The sequence below is a fragment of the Apus apus genome, chromosome 1, assembly GCF_020740795.1.
Source record: "Apus apus isolate bApuApu2 chromosome 1, bApuApu2.pri.cur, whole genome shotgun sequence".
Taxonomy (NCBI): Eukaryota; Metazoa; Chordata; class Aves; order Apodiformes; family Apodidae; genus Apus; species Apus apus.
In genome coordinates, this window is record NC_067282.1 from 9428701 (window position 1) to 9446349 (window position 17649).

The window sequence follows — 17649 nt, forward strand, 5'->3', positions numbered from 1 at the left end:
TGACTCTAAACCCCATCCTCATCCCCCTGTGCCGCTGGGGGGAAGGAGGGAGAGAAACTGGGAACAAAGGGATTTGGGCCCAGGAATAAGGGAGGGGTGGGGTAACATATGCAAGCCCTGCTCTTTGTGTTGTCTGTGTCCTGGGTGTGTTTGATTAGTGTGAATTATTATTATTTTTTTTTCCCCAAGCTGAGTCTGTTCTGCCCGAGACCGTAATTGGTAAAGAACCCTCTTTGTCCTTTTTCTTGACCCATGAGCTGTTAGTTGGCCTTCGTCTTCCCCATCCCAGTGTGTGTGTGTGGGGGGGCAGCTGAGTGAGCGGACATGTGGCTGTTTCTTTGTTGTCATGTCGGGCCCGAACTATGACATGATTGGTGAGCCAGGCAGGAGAGAGACAAGAAACCATGACACTCTGGCATCTATAAAAAAATCCTCCAGATTTCTTACAGGATCAGATGACTCAGTAGGATGAAATTTCTGATCTTGTGACCAAGAATGTACAAGGGAAGATCAATAAGAGAAGATCAACACATTTTTCAAGACCACTGCTAAGATTTGCACATGCTATTGATGTTGGCTGGCTATCTTCTTGACTGATATGCAAAAATAACTTCTTGGATTGAATAAAGGGTAAACAGATTTAAAATGATGTATCCTTTGATATTCTGAAAGCCAAATGGATGATCTAATGCTTCAGTCAGGTCTTAAATATATACCAAGGGAGATCTAACTTAACAAAACAGTCTCTAGTCTCCAAATTATGCTTTATATATATAAAATTCATGCAATCACATGTAAACTCATAATTTTTGTTTATGTGTTATATACCCCAAGTTTCACCTCAAAGAACAAGCAGAAAATAATGTCTACCCACTTGTTTTCTTGCTTGCTGTGGCTTGTAATGCAGCTTTTCACATGTGTCCACATCTGTAACTGATACTATAAAAAACGTCTCAATTCAGTGAGACACAGAAGGCTCATTAGCCGAGGCATCATTTATATCTGGTGACACACATTTATTTTAGCAGCCTTATTTATTGCTCACTGAAATGAAGGAAAATACCTTAATAAAAAATAAAACAGTGACACTTGTTCTTAAAAAAATCCTGCCTCAGCCAGCGAGAAATATAGTAGGAATCACCTATGTAGTACATGGTCCCAATGCAATCCAAACCCAAGTGCCTCTCTGAGGGTGTACAGAGCAGCTATTCCCTCTTTCAATAAATTCAAGAGGACTAATAATGTAGAACTTTACTATGATCATCATTAGTGGCCCTTCTTGTTTCACTATCTCAATCAATTATATTATTCAAATAATGTGAGCATTATCTTTTATGAGCAGTATTTATTAAATACAAATAAAAGTGGCACAATAAATCACCTTTCCTATGCTTGTGTTTACACTGCTGTGTGAAAACATTTAAAGCTTTTTTGTGTCAACATTCTGTGCTTTTGAAACTTTAAGGAGAAAATAACTATTTCTTGTAGTCATATTTTTAAGAGGAAACACATGCACAAAACCAGACTGTTGTACAGAAATCAGACACTATGGACAAACCCACCTGGCAGGCAGAAAGAAGCTGGCTGAACAAGCATATCAGATCATATGAGTTCCTTGAGCAGTTGGCATGCACTGAGTGCTTCTTTGGAACTGTACATGCACACAGTGTCATCCTGTCACTGGCTGCTACACAGCTGAACCTTAAGCCCATTATCTCTTCTAAATTCCCTCTTCTGATTCACCCTCTGAGCCCTAACACCTACTAGCAAGCTGACAAGGTCTGCATGACTCTTGATTTGGGGACAGTGTGTACCATCCTTACACTTTTCCTTGAGCCAACACAAGAGGACAGCAACATTTCAAATGACACATTTTTATTCAGCTTGGTATTAAATTATGTTCAGCTCTTAAAATGTAACTGCAAAAATGGTGCTATGGGATTCCATGTTTATTATCTCTTGATGGCTTCCATATCTAATGAGATCAGTTGAATGTTGTAAATGCCAATTCTGCAAATTCCACCTGGAAACCAAAAGCCAAACTATGTTTTGCATTTTTTTTCTGGCTCTTGCATTATGATCTAAGATACAGATTATTACAGAGTTTTGTTAGTAATTCTCTGAAAGGTAAGAACAAAAAACTTGAAGGGGTGCCCACAACTGAGCCTGTCCTCTGGTGTTTACTGGAATGGGTGGCATCCAACCATTTCCATAAATGGATTTTCCAGAATCCCACTGCTCTGGTCATGAGAAGTATTTTAGAAAGAAGTCTAGCCAAAATGTATTTGTTGCCAGGTTAAAACAATTTGTTCTTGTGGCAACCTTGTACTCTGCTTCATATGAGCATTTCATTTTCCAGGTGCTCAGCAGAGCAAACATGACTTCCCCACATCATGGGCCAAGATCCAAGCCTAGATTTTGGCTCTTTGACCCTTCTAACCAACACTTGTTAGGTCCAATTAGCACACAGTCATGCACAGGCCCAGTTGGGAGGCAACAGCTAACAGCTGAGAAACAAGAAGGAACAGATTTTTAAATTACCACATGGAACTCATTTACCTCCTCCCAGCTGAGATCAGCATCTGATTCAATGAGCACGTCTCTCTTACTGTTACAGCTTAAATTAATTCTCGTGACTTTCTCCTGAAACGAAGAAGAGATGTTCATGTTACCATCATTAGCTGCAAAGAGGCAAAAGACAGTTCCATCCACGATACAGAATCCAGTCTTAACAGTGGGCACAGTAAGCAAAAGAAGAATAAGGACATTGCCATGCATGTGCTGAAGACTCCAAAAATACTTCCCCAGAAGAAAGGATTCACAGTGCTTAGTGTGGACTGGAGCACTCTGTACTTATCTTTCTTGTCCTTGTGAATGCAATTGCATGTGCTACACAATGCAGACTTAGAGCATTCCACAATGATATATCTGTGTTTGGAATCAGAAGAGTGTTTTCCTTGCTCTGTTACCTTCGTGGATCACTTTCATCGTGGAAATAGATAAGGCACCTAGGATTTTCTATTTCGTATTTCCTACTGATAATGATCAACTTCTAGCAAGAAGTTATTTTTCTAGATCTTACCTTCCCTGTGCCTTGTCTCTCTTATTCTAATCCACTTTCTCCTCTTTCTTTCCTGGATCTTGATTATTCTTTAGTGGTATAAGTATGTAAACCTTTGTGGGCTTGGTCTAACTACAATCTAATCCAGCTGAATGTGAGCCAGGTCCTTTGCAAACATCTTGTGGTTCTGCAAATGGGTAAAAGTCCCTCATTTAGTGTATCAGGCCTGCAGTTATCTGATTAAAGAGTTTTGGGTCAGATGTGGCTATCAGCTCTCATTTTGCTGTGAAAGATGACGAAGATGGACCTTGTGCTGATCGGGTTAATTGTATCAGCAAAACTCTCCTGTACAATGGCTTCCCAAACTGATGTCTGTGGGAGTCCACAGGCACCCTCTCTGGAAGATGGAAATTCCCTCTTGAAACAATGTATTTGTCTCCTTTATTCTAGGTATTTCCCACCCTCTAGTGGGTAACTAATTCCCATTTTATCTAGCCTAACTAATAATGTCCCATGTGGGACTGTATTAAATGCTTTACTGAACTCCAGGTAGATTAGATCTGCTGCATTTCTTTTGTCTGGAAGATCAGTTAGCATATCAAGGAGAGCTATCATGACAGTCTGGCACAGCCTATGTTTGCTAACTTGTTGCATTTATCTCATTTATCATTCTCCTTCATTTAACTACTCTTTTGTTTGCTAGAATTTCAGAGGCCTGCAAGGCTAACAGCCAGAAATATGCAAGTCAGGATGCATCCACATGCTGCTTGAAGTACACCTGGTTTGCTCTGGTCATAAAACTGTTCATCAGACTCAAATCTAGTATAAAACTGCTTGTTTCTAGACTGGTAACACTGAGCCAGATGCAGGTTTTCTGGTCCTTCATATTGTTACAGCATTGTTTTAAGTGTTTTTTTCTACCTCTGACATAGTTACTTAGTCTTCCCACAGGCTCACTGGTCATTCTGCCTTTGTCCTCTGCATTCAAGACCATTATTTTTATTGAAAATTGCAGTGATTCAGTTTCAGTGCCATCAAAAGTTGGCTGCAGATGGCTGCAAACCTTTTAGTATGGCTGGAGAAAATTTTTCCCCATTTCACAGAATCAGACAATCTTAGGGGTTGGAAGAGACCTCGAAAGATCATCCAGTCCAACCCCCCTGCCAGAGCAGGGTCACCCAGAGCACATCACACAGGAACGTGTCCAGGCGGGGTTTGAATGTCTCCAGAGAAGACTTCACAACCTCTCTGGGCAGCCTGTTCCAGGACTCTGTCACTCTCACAGTAAAGTTTTTTTCTGATATTTACATGGAACCTCCTATGATCCAGTTTGCACCCATTGCCCCTTGTCTTCTCACTAGACATCACTGAAATCCCTGACATCATGTTCCATTTTCATTACAGATAAGTGAATCCAGATCTGCAAAGCAAGTAGGACTTCACAAGGCTGAAGATCATATTCTTGTGAGTAAAAAGAAAAGCTGAAATCTTGATACCTGCAGGGAAAAGATTCCTCACAGAAAATGAGCTATTTTTGCAGTCACATCTCATTATGATATTTAAACCAGTATCTTCAAGGCGTGAGCAGACACAGTCAGCTGTATGTCAAAAGCAGATACAGAGTCAACAGCAGAATGAAGTTGATTAGAACATGATGAACATGATCAGAGTACAGGCATTAGAGAGAAAAGCAACAAGCAAAGTTTGAATAAGAAACCGTTCATCTAATTCTATATATGACCATAAAATGAGCCCATGGCAGAACCAGCAATTGAGTTTGGGATGCCAATATAAATTCCCGTTCACTGCTTCACAGTACAGCTTCTTTTGACATTGTTTTTTGTTGAAACTTATAATGGACCAATGCATGAGAGCAGGGTATGTATAAAGGCCTGGCTGTCAGAGCAGCTATCTGGATTTATAGAATTATAGAATCATAGAATGGTTTGGGTTGGAAGGGACCTTAAATATCATATAGTTCCAACACCCCTGCATGGGGAGGGATATATCCCACTACATCAGGCTGCTCAAGGCCTCATCCAACCTGGTCTTTAAGACCTCTAGGGAAGGGACATCCACAATCTCCCTGGGCAACCTGTCCCAGCATCTCACCACCCTCACAGGAAAGAACTTTTTTCTAATCTCCAACCTGAATCTCCCCTCTTTAAGCTTCACACCATTGCCATTTGTCACCTTGCCATATGTCCTGAGGGCCTTGGATGAACCTGTGACGGGAGTCACATTGGCAAGAGGGGGTGATGCTTACCTGAACAGACAGGATAAAAAGCTTTGTCTCCCTAGTTTCATTGCCATTGTCACTCACCTTACCACTCCTGTCCTCACAGAATCACAGAATGTTAGGGGTAGGAAGGGACCCCTGCAGATCACCGAGTCCAACCCCCTGCCAAAACAAGACCACCACAGAATCTAGGGCAGGTCACTCAGAAATGCATCCAGATGTGTCTTGAAAGTCTGCAGAGAAGAAGACTCCATAACCTCTCCAGGCAGCCTGTTCCAGTGCTCTGTAACCCTTAAAGAAGTTCTTCCTCATGCTGAGGTGGAACTTCCTGTGCTTGAGTTTGCATCCATTCTCCTCGTCCTATCACAGGGCATGACAGAAAAGAGATTGGCCCCTCCTTGACACCCACCCTTCAGATATTTATATACATTAGTAAGATCTCCTCTCATTCTTTTCTTCTCTGGTCTAAACAGCCTCAGGTTTCTCAGCCTTTCCTCAAGCAATTTGCAGATGTGCGGTTTTTGGGTCCATTTGTTCACTGTGAAGCTAATTCTGCTGGTACTGTTGCTGCAGACCTCACCCCCTCTGTACTTCCAGGAGTCCTTCAGTGGGTGCAGCTTAGCACAGCACTCTCTGATCTTCCTCAGAGGGCTTGTATTTCTCCTGTGAAATGATGCACATACTAATAAACATGAGACTTAATTTGAACTTCAAATACAGGGAAGTGAAACCATTCCCAGACTGTAAAAGCAAGGGGGGATTAAACAGGGCACTATCCTGATGGAGCAGAGGCAGGCTTCAATAATTAGAGAGACATGAGGCCTCGGGTGTCACAGCACAACAGAACAGCCTCTCCAGAGGTTGTTCCCCCATACAAAATAGGATGCTGTTTTAATAATAAATGTGAGGCTTAATTAGGATCACAAATACTGGGAGAAGAAATCAGCTCCCAGGCTGTATAATTATAAAATTATTAGAAGTTCAAATACTTGAAAAATAGCAGAAATGCATGTGTCTTTCCCTGACTTACACAGACACAACATTCTCTGTCCTAAGTGCAGGAGTCGTCCTGATTTTTGGCTTATTTGTCACTGTCTTGGCTGGGGTAAAATTAAGAAATTTCAATTGCAATCATGGTCCTCATCAACTCAAACGACAGAAAAAGGCTCCTGTCACTGATGCTGCAACCCACTCATCAACATGTGCCTGTCACTGGTGAGCAATAACCTCTCCAGCAAACCTTCCCCAAAAGTGGAGAATGAGATATCTAAGAAGCTAATTCTGCCTGAGTTTCAGGTTTTTACCATAAAACTACTTCTCATATTTTCAACAATTTCCAACAGTCTGGGAGAAAATCAAAACAAATTTGAGAAGATTTTTGGTGGCCTGGAGAACTTCAAAGAAAGGAGCACACAGGAAATCTGGAAGAGAAGAATTTATGAGTCAGATTTCATGGCCGATATTTGAAATGAGCGAACACATATTTTAAATAATGCAGACATTCATTTACATGTCACTAATAGTTATGCTTTTTTTCTGAGAAAGGACTTGTCTTGCTACTTCACAAGTATATTGAAAACAGTTTTAAAGTAATTCTGCTGGTTTTCTCCCCCTGCTTCTGGACAGCCAAGGAATTATAAGGAAGACTTTTGTAAGCAGAGGAAGCAAAACCTTCATGTATTGTAAGAATAAAAAGCAGTTACACTGGATCAGACCAAATCTTCCTCTTTTTTTTTCTGATAATAGATCTATGAAGTTCATAGCACTGTGCATACAAGGAGAAAAAAAACCATGAAAACATAATAGGTAGAGCATGACCCTACTTTGGTAAAATTTACCAATCTTGGTAATCATTAAATTAAGGACATTTTGACTTAGCAGTTTTATCTGGCTCATCATTTGTTTTTACACATTCCTAGGAGAAATTGTCTATTAATTCTTTTTAGCAATTTTATTTTGATATTACAATATCCTATTGAAATGAGTTTGACATTTCAACTGTGCCTTATGAAGAAAAAAAATCACATACTGTTTAAACTTGTTAGAATCATAGAATCATAAAGTTTGGAAGGGATCTTAAAGATCATCAAGTTCCAACCCCCCTGCCATGAGCAGGGAACCCTACCACTAGATCAGATTGCACAAAACCTCATCCAACCTGGCCTTAAAAACCTCCAGGGATGGGGCATCAACAACCTCCCTGGGCAACCACTCCAGTTCCTCACCACCCTTATAGTGAAGAATTTATTCCTAATATCTAACCTAAATCTCCTCTCTCTCAGTTTAAAACCATTACCCCTTGTCCCATCACTATCTTCTCTGATGAAAAGTCCCTCCCCAGCTTTCCTGTAGGCCCCTTTCAAGTACTGGAAGGTGATACAAGGTCTCCCTGGAGCCTTCTCTTCTCTAGGCTGAACAGCCTCAACTCTCTCAGCCTGTCTTCATAGCAGAGGTGCTCCAAGCCTTTGATCATCTTGGTGACCCTTCTCTGGACCCTCTCCAACAGGTCCATATCTTTCTTGTGCTGAGGGCACCAGAACTGTACACAGTATTCCAGGCGGGGTCTCACCAGAGCAGAGTAGAGGGGCAGAATCCCCTCCCTGGCCCTGCTGGCCACACTTCTTTTGATGTAGCCCAGGATGCAGTTGCTCTCTGGGCTCTAGCACTCACTGGCAGCCCATGTTGAGCTTCTCATCAACTACCACCCCCACCTCCTCAGGACTGCTCTCCAGCCATTTTCCCCCCAGCCTGTATTTGTGCCTGGGGTTGCACCAACCCAGGTGCAGGACCCTGCACTTGGCCTCGTTGAACTTCATGAGGTTGGCACTAGCCCAAAAGGCATTTAAGCTGGGCCTCCAGTAAGGTTGCCTGACTAGCTGACCTGAGCACCACCCTACCCCTAGGCTCATCTGTAGTAAGCTACAGGTGTTGTCTCATCATGTTTTTGGATGGCCCTCTTCTTGTACCAAAGGAAATAAACAATAATAATTTCCTAGTTACCTTCACAATTCTGTTCTGTTTAGAGACTTGATAATTGCATCATCCCTCTGTTAATTCTTTTGTAAGTTGTAATGTACTTATTCTCTCCTAATATTTGATAACCAGAACTGCATGAGGTGATGCCAACATACCCAAATCTCTTTGCAGTGACCAGAGAAACATTGACTTCTACTTAAGTGATGGCAGTAGGTAAGGTTGGAAACTGAGTATTGGCCAATAGCTGGGGCTTTAAAAAGGGCTTTATCATGGCCTATCTCATCTGAGATATAAATCTATCCTCCCTTTTGCAGGAGAAATTGATCCATAATATCTGAAAACCCAAATCCTCCCTTAAGGTTTTTATGGGAAGCCAATAAGATAAATGAATCATCATAAAGACAGCCATATTTTTAATTTCCTTCATGAGGCAGTTATTAAGTCTGAACATACAGTTCATTGCTCATTCTAGTGCTAACCTCACAGCATATTGAGCACATTTTCACAAAAGGAGTAAATTTATAGCTTTAAGAGTTCAAAAAGTTCTTGAACTGTAAATAGTTACCAAACAGGAGGAGTATATTGATAACATGGGAGACTTCTGTGAGAAATTTCTGTGGGACACAATGCAATGCTGTGGCACTGATGTTTTTCAGAGATGCTCAGATGGCTGCCATCAGAAAGGGTTGTAAATACTTGTTGCCTACTGTAGGGCTTTAGCAACCAGAGTCACATCATTATGCTTCCTAAGTGTAATTTACCTCAGTCTCCAACTGTGGATGCTTCAAAAATGATCAAAGTTTTTATTCAGGACTAAACAGATTATTTTGTCTCCTTGGTTATTCCACTGGGATAAATTATGGTGAATTAATATCCTAGGCCATCCAAAAGCATAGCAAAGGATTGGCTATGTGTTGTAAGTCACTAGCCCACTGTTTTAAAGAAGAATTAAAGAAATGTTCTACAGATCACCTCTGGTTTCATAGTTGTAATTGCAAAGACATCTGGGTTGATGTGAACAAATGTCAAGCCATTGTTATCTTGAAACACTGTTGTTGTAGGATCTTCCCTAAGCAAAGCAAGTAACAGTGAGGGGAGTCTGTCATGTTTAGAAGCAGCAAATATCCTTTTTTTTTTTTATTTCCCCCTGTGGTGAACCTTTTCCTCAAATTACCTTTAATTGGAGCAAAATTAATGGAAGTTATATCCTTAAGTGAACATATTTGCAGTAAATGTTGTATGACAGAAAATATCACTAAATATATGGGAAGTGTAATATAGAAGCATAAGCTGAAACTAGACATTGGCCAGAGTCAGTTTTAAATTAGCAATAGAATTGTTCCTTGTATTTTAGATTTTTCTTGAGGTAAAAGTTCTACACGTCAAAATAGTTGGGGCACCTTACAGGCAGGAGCATGCTGGAAGTGAACTGGGCATTTTTAAAGGTTTGGAAGGTATGAAAAAACTATGTTTAAAATATGGACCTAAATTGTTACAGTTCTTACCTCCCTCCACACTGTCTTCTCTGTGGAAGTGGAAGGGAGGAAGTCATGCTTTATGTTTTATCCTTTTCTTGCAAAGTATGACCTTAGTGAGAACAAGGCATTCTGAAGTTTTAAAACAGGACATTAACTGAGTTAAACCCCCTTAGGGCTTCCTTGACTATTTGATGCATGTGAAAACTATACGCTGCTTTGTGTTCTCTGAAACTTTACCTCAGATTAGTGCTAATTTGTCTGCTGATATAAGTTATTAAAAAATTTCTCCTTAGAGAAAATACACCAAGACTCTGCATCGAAAGGCAAACATCTAAAAAGTATTTGATGCTTGATGACCTTGATAAGCACCCAAATCCTTTAAAAACTAGCCTTGAAAATGCTGAAACCTAGACAATGTCAAGAGAGGTGTCTGCCTGCCTCGCTTGCCTCTAGGTGCAGTGTCTTGTATGTGTCCTCTGCTGGGCCTCCCGATTATCAAGGGCCGTAAACAACATCTTTGGCATTTAGAATTGCATGTGGGATACTCACCTCTCTCTTTTACTTGCAAGGACTTGGAAAGCTTCTGGTTTTGCAGAGAGTTACCCCAAAATAGCTGAAGTTCCCCAGTGGGAAATGTGCCTTTCTCCTTAGACAGTTAAAAACTCAGAGAAGACATTTCTGCATACTGATATTGTCACCTCGTTATTGGGGATGGTTTAATTCCCTCAGCTAATTTTGCACAAGGCAGATGAGTTCTGTCACCTCCAGGTAAAACTGCTCTGAACGTAGCAGGTCTGGCAACCCAGCCATGTTGGCTGAGTATAGCAGCTGGCTCCAGGTTTATGGAGGCTTCAGGCTATGAATCCAGACAGTAATGGATGCTTTCCTACACAGAACAGAACTTAAAATGCCTTTTAAATACTAACATTAGCCTCATGATGTTTAGTTTCCTTGTAGTCAAAAGCCTTGGCTTCTCTAGGAGGATGATTTCAAACACCTAATTTTAATCTTTTTGAGGGAATTGTCCCCTGCAGAATTCCACAGTCATGAGAAGCAGTTTAGAGCAATGATTCTCAGTATGTTAAAGCTAGTCTTTGTTGTTAGGTTTGTTTATCAGAAATTTCAAGCACTTTGTTAATAAGCAACGTGCTTATATGCTGTGCTTCTCTGTCAGGAGAGGATTCCAGTTTAACAATCCAAAGTGGAAGAACATTAAATTTATCTTCATTTCTATTAATAGGTTTATGTTGCAAATATCATAATGACATGTGAATAAATGTAAACATTTTATTCCTTTTAATTTGAAATTAATAAAAATATAGCATCCATTGTGCCTAACTTATATCAAGGGCAGTATTTATATCAAGGGCAGTACTTATATCAAGGACAGTACATTGTATTTATTTTTTACTGCCCAGACATCAAGTACATGGGCAAAGATTAGCAGTGGGAGCTAAATATTTCTAGATGTAAATACTCTAACCGAGTCACACAATTCCTTTTCACTTTTTCAGCTGACATCTATGTTCTAAATGCAAAATGGTTTACTCTGTCACATTGTGTGTACCCACTCTAGGGACAAAAACTATGAACTTTGGTTTTTTGTCCAGAAAATTTGGCTGAGTAGATGAAGAAGTGAAGATAGGATCATTTTAACCAGATGCTTTACAGTGTGAAAAGCTGTGTGCAGAGCACCTTGGCAGAAGCCTTGGGATGGAAACAGAGAGAAAAATTTAATAAAAACTGCCAGCTAGAAACATGAAATTACAACAAAGCAGAGATTTTGGAAAACAATGAGGCCAAAACCTGAGTTCTACAGTCATATCATGAAGCAGTTAAAAGTAACAGCATGATCACCTCTAAATACAGAAAGCAAAATTCTCTTTCTTTGGGATGTAGCCATGATTTTGGCTTTTGTATAGCAATAATGATTCTGAAAAAGCCATGAACTTGGCAGACTAGATGTGTTGTGGATTAGCTGTAACTCTATCTTACTACAGAGAAAGCCAAAGGTGGTGTTTTAAAAACCATGTATTGTTGAAGTCAACAGGAGTTTTACCACTTATTTCTGTAGGAACCAAGAATGTTAGGGCCAACACTGAGCATTTTCAAAATCCCATACTTGCTGTTTGTGTTTTGGACAAAATTAATACCATTTCAGACATCTTTCTATTCTACCCATCCCTCCACAAACACACACCCTCAGCTGGGTGAGAGCAGGAAGAATAAAAACATTTTAGTCTTTAGATATTATTTTAGTGTAGCCTCCAAAACATGGAGTTTCCCAGTATTCTACAATCATAGAACTCTAGACCCATCGAGGACATGTCATTGCTTTTATGTATTGCAGCGTTGTGAGCTGAGTATTTAGGCAGCAGGACCTGACTATTACTGGAGCCAGAGAGATGTCCTCATTCTCAAGTAGTCTAATGCTCAAGTGGAATTGCTGTGTTATAGCAACAACTTTAAGTGCCTGAGAAGAGAGATCAGAGCCACCATTGACTCTTTTTTTGTTTTGTTTTTTTTTGTATTGGCATTTATGCAAACATTTGGGTGACTGTCAAAAGGGATTCATCTGACCAAATGTAGATATTTACAGTGTAAGGGTCTACATCTGCAAGTATAGTCTAAAGTAATTTCAATCAGTGGAGGAAAAGGCAGTTCTGTGGAACAATTTGCCATACCCTGCTCTATGTGCTTCACCTGGGGCAAAGGCATTGCACCCTAAAGAGACTATTACGCACTATGAACTTTAAAGGGTGCCAAGGTGACTCTCTCAATGCAATGGAATATGGCTTGCAAAGAAAGCAAAGAGTGAATGGAAATTTATATCTAAGTGTACAGAATAATCTAATTGTAATTATTAATATCCAATAATAAAGAAAACAAGAAGTGCAGATCTCAGTGCCTCAGTCAGTGTTCATCAATAACTTAGAGACTGTTATATGCACCAAGTTCTCCCATACCTTCTTTCAGTATGATTTTGTGCATTTTTGACAAACTAAAAACCAGTCAGCAGGAAGGAGGCATTGGAAGTCTTTGGGTGTGACTTACCATAGTCATTTCGACATCAGGGGTGTGAAGATAAATAATCTCTAACTTGTCATCACCTTAATCTCAACAAATAAAGTTCAAAGTGTGACTTCCTTATATAAACACTAAATAAGAAACATACTTACATACTTGTTTTAATACACAGAACTCAAACTCACCATAACCTCCTCCTTTACACATACACCTGCAAACAGACAATCCACAGCAACTTGCAAATTCAACCATCTGCTACGGGGTTAGGGTATGCCTGTAGGCACTAGCAGCACAGGAGGCTGAGTTGCATGAAGACTGTTTCCAGAAGGCAGCTGATCACAGAAGCAATTCATCCCCACTTTCCTCTTGCCTCTGCAGTGGTTTGTGGTTTTTTGTTGCTGACCTACAGCTGCTGTGAATTACCACCAAACATCATGCTGAGTCAGTGGTCCTGATGGGCATGGGGAGAATAGAGTCAGTGCTTAGCAGTTACACTCTTCATTTGTCATAGGGAAAAAAAGAAAGAAAGAAAGTAGGCAAGAGCAGCCAGAAGGCCTGATTGTCAAAAATCACAGACAAGATATGGCATAAGTTCCCACTGCTTGGTTTTTTTTGGCTGAATTTGTATTTGATAAGACAATAAGACAATAATGTATTTGATAAGACTGGACATTTGTTTGCATGGAAATCAGAAGGATGATATGGGCCTGTGCACACACTTTGAATACATGTCTTAGCAGTTTGAATTAAATCCTTGTGCAGTTTGGGTCCCAAAGATTTTCTTACTCATACCTCAAATCTAGACAAAATCTAGTCTTTTCTGGTCTGAGTAACCATCTAAATTTCTAGCATTCAATAAATTCTTTAAGCAGAGAGTAAAGACAAGCTGATGTGTCTTTGGAGCACTGGGGGCTTAAGGTGAAGAAGTTAATATTTTTAGAATCATTCTCCCCAGCTAGCACCCTTGTGTATCTGGGTTTTGTAGAAACAGGAGCGTGGGCAAGGCATAAAAATGTATTGCTCATTAATATCCTAAGGAAAACAGTTCCTTTGTCATATATTCTGTTAAGAAATATTTTCAGATTGAGACTCTTCCCCACTGTTGTAACCGGTCTAAAGTATTTCCATTCAGCTGTGAATGGTATTTCACTCAAACACTCTCTATTTACTGTGCCAATTAATTTTTCCCAGCACAGTTGCCTGCAGAGATGACCCTTGATTTCAGACATAACTCCCAAATGCAAACACAGCTGGATGTCAAAAGAATCCAGCCCAAAACAATATCTAACACATATTTGAAACTCCTACATATTTTGACTTGCATTTTGATGCTGATCTCCACACCAGACCCAACAGTGTTTTAAGAAAACAGCAATACTGAATGACAGAATCATATTTCAATCACAGTAGGACATACTAGGCTTTTTTTTTCTTTCTTTCTTTTTTTCCCTTTAAATGTATTCTCTAACCCTCTATATGCAGGATTTTCTAAACTGCTAAAAATATTTTAAAGCAGTAGGACGATTGTTTAATTCAAGAAATAAACAATGCTGCTTCTCTCTGTTTATTCCTTTGGGTAATTAATGTCAGCAAAGTCTTTGAGCTAACTTGTTTCATTCTCTTTTCAGTCTTAATAGGTCAATTTCTACAACTTTTTTTTTTTTCTCTTTTGAAACAGTACCCTGACTCTAACCTAAGGCCTTTCAAACCAGATATTAAAAGATAATTCTGAACAGTGAGTTAGCCTGAATGGGTATCTATCCAGAGAGAGATCTTACAGATCTTAAAGGCCACAGAAGCACTGGTTGGACTCAGAGAAGCCTATATTTAATCTTGGGACTGTACTTGGAACAGAGGATGAAGTACAAGAATACAATAAGAAAGCTTGGATTCCACTGTCCACTGTGTGAGTCCAACTACCCTGGTGTTATTCCCAAGAGTAAAGTAAGAAAACCTTGAAGTATCTTTTTTGTTTTGCTGTGGGAATAGATTATTCACTTCCAGTTTACCACCTACCACTGTAATTATTTGATTGCTGCCATTGCAGCTTGACAAATCTTTTCTATACCGTCTTTCTATAGTTAAGAACTTACAAAAACCTCTATGGAATCATAAGCCCCACTGTGATTTGGTAAGCAGACAAAGAACATGCTCTCTGGGCAGGACCCCACGTTTGCCCCAGTGGAGTCCGATGTCCCTGTTGCTCTGCCAAAAAACTCTCCCAGAACATGATGCTTAACATTCCTCTGTTTTCAAGCTTAATTGTATTCATGATGTGTTTTTTCCTGCTTTCTCTTGAAATCTTGGTTCTTTTCCTTCACTGATGTTTATACCCCTGGCCAGCTTTTTGAGGTCTCCTGTCATGAGAAGAAGGTCTCCCTACTTTCAATGAGTTTATTAGCCCTGATCCCACAGGGTGACAAGTAATTGCATTTTCTTAGATGCTAGATGAGTTTTCCGCAAGCTCTTTTACCATGGTATAAACATACTTTTTCTCAGGCAAGTCTTCAGGTGCTGCACCCTTGGATGCCCTCTGTTTGTATGGTAACATCACATCAGCCATTCACAGTCCCTGCTGTGTCCTTTGCCTTATGTGGTGACCCCTCATCTCACAGCAAAAATTCTGATTAGTTGATCTCTTTGTAGCATCCAGGTTTCCTTTCTGTGAGATCTTATGCTTTTTCTCTGAACAAAAGGTGTCATCCAGCTCTGAGATATTATCACATTCATGCTTTTGTATTATGCTCAATAATGATCATCTTAAGGACAGGTCAAATCTAAACTATAAAGAACTCTGCTGGTAAACTTCCTCCAGATGAACAGTTCCCTTTTCATGGACAGCTAATTGCCATTTACACAACTAATTGTTATCTGCACTTTCACCTGTACTCTAACCTTTTTACAATTTCTACTTTCTCCAGATAAAATAAGGTTTCTTGCTGTACTGAATCAAAAGATTCACCAAAGCCCAAATCTTCAGAGGCACTCTTTTTTGTTTAGAAAAGCAAAAGAATCTAACAGTCTATTCTAACACAATCTTCTTTTAGCTATGTTTAATGTCCCGTGTTACCTCTATGCCTTATTTTTATTCTTCATCCAAGATTTGGTCAACACCCTCTGTATATTGTAGTCAAGAGATTATCTGGCCAAACTGCTTTATTTGCAGCTCTGCCATAGTAACATGGAAAGGAGTCAATAAGCAATAGCAGTCTGTGAAGCTTTGATCCCCTCCATGTGTCTTTCATTCTTATCCTGTTAGAATTAGAGGACTGGTAACAAGGGAAGACAAAGGCAGCTTGATAACTTCAAGATTTTTCTTTCTTCTGGAGCATCTTTTCCTAAATCAGTAATCCATTAGCAAATGCTGAAATCTGGTCTGAAACAGAGAAAATTTTAAGCAAGTGTTTAAGCTTGGTACTTTCAAAATAAATTCTTACATAATAAAAATTAGTGATGTACTTTTTGCAAATAGATGCACTTCTCTGCTTTTATAATGAACTATCAACAGCTTTCACCAGATCCACGTTCAGCTAAATGTGAAGAAGTTCTTGTCACATCTGAATTCTGCATTATAATTTTTGAAATTATCTCGAAAACTTCTTGTTACATACTTCATTGTTATTTTTATTTTGCTTCTAATCTTTATTTATATGGCATGGAAGAATCTGGAAAAAAAAAACCCAACATTTTATTGAGGCAGAAGTAGACTATGATTTAGGGTAACAGATAATAAAATAGTAATAGTTCACAAATTTACTCCATGCCTGAGTGAACATCTTTATTGATCACAAGCATTATAATAAAACTTTGTATAAAGTATGTGTATCGAAGAGTCCTATTGTCCCTGGCAAGCCTTAAATTACAGTAGAAATTTTCAGGAACCATGTGAGTTTGTATTAAAAGGTAATGCAATTTGATGAAGCATCAAAACGATCAGTTTAGCTTTGTATAGGTTTTGGTGTACATAAAATGCATGCATCAAGCACAGAAAAGTCTTTGAAAATACATACAGAAAATAAGACTAGAAAACTGGGGGTGATGTTTTATCCATGATAGACCAAGCTGATGAGAGACTCCTGTTTCAGTAACAACATCACAGTGTAAAAAAAAGCTTTAATTTATTTTTCCACTACCCTAAGAAGGCCTCACTGAATTTCTGGCCTTCATCTGTATTCCAGACACATACTTTCAGAATTTTTGAGATGTCTGAATGTTGTTTGATTTGCATCCAACTTGCTGACACAGCCCCAGCTTCGTTGCAGATCAAATAATCCAGCTTTTTGGAGGCGAGTGATTAGGAATTCTTATTGATGATTTATACAGTCCTGAATAAACTAATTTTATTTGGCTTGTCATAACCAGCTTTAATTTTCTGTTCTGCTGGTGAAAAGCTTAGTGGTTTGTTTATTGTACTGTTCTAACGTCAACAACCTAATCTACTTTAAAGAGCAAAGTCAATATTGTATTTTATTCAAGCAAATGTGAAGTTTAATTATATGTTTCAGTTAACCTTGGCTTTGTGTTAGCTTTTATTATTTTCCATAAGTAAATCTTTATTCAAAGCTTTTATGTCCTTCTTCTGTCTAGGTCTAAGAGCTAGCATGAAGTATGTCTTGCAGGACCTGCTTGCAAGGGGTAGATACACTTTGCACTCTGGCACTGTGGGCTTTGTGGATGTAGTAACTGTCCTAGGACCATAACCATTTTAGTTCATAAAAGATGAGCAGGACTACTGCTCTTTCTCTGAAACACTTTGTGTTGGGTCTCTGGTGTGATTTGGGAACCCACATGGGGTTGATGGGGATGACACAAGACCAACAGGGAAACCTTCATGATAGCCAAAGTTAGAGCTGGGAGTACTACCTGTA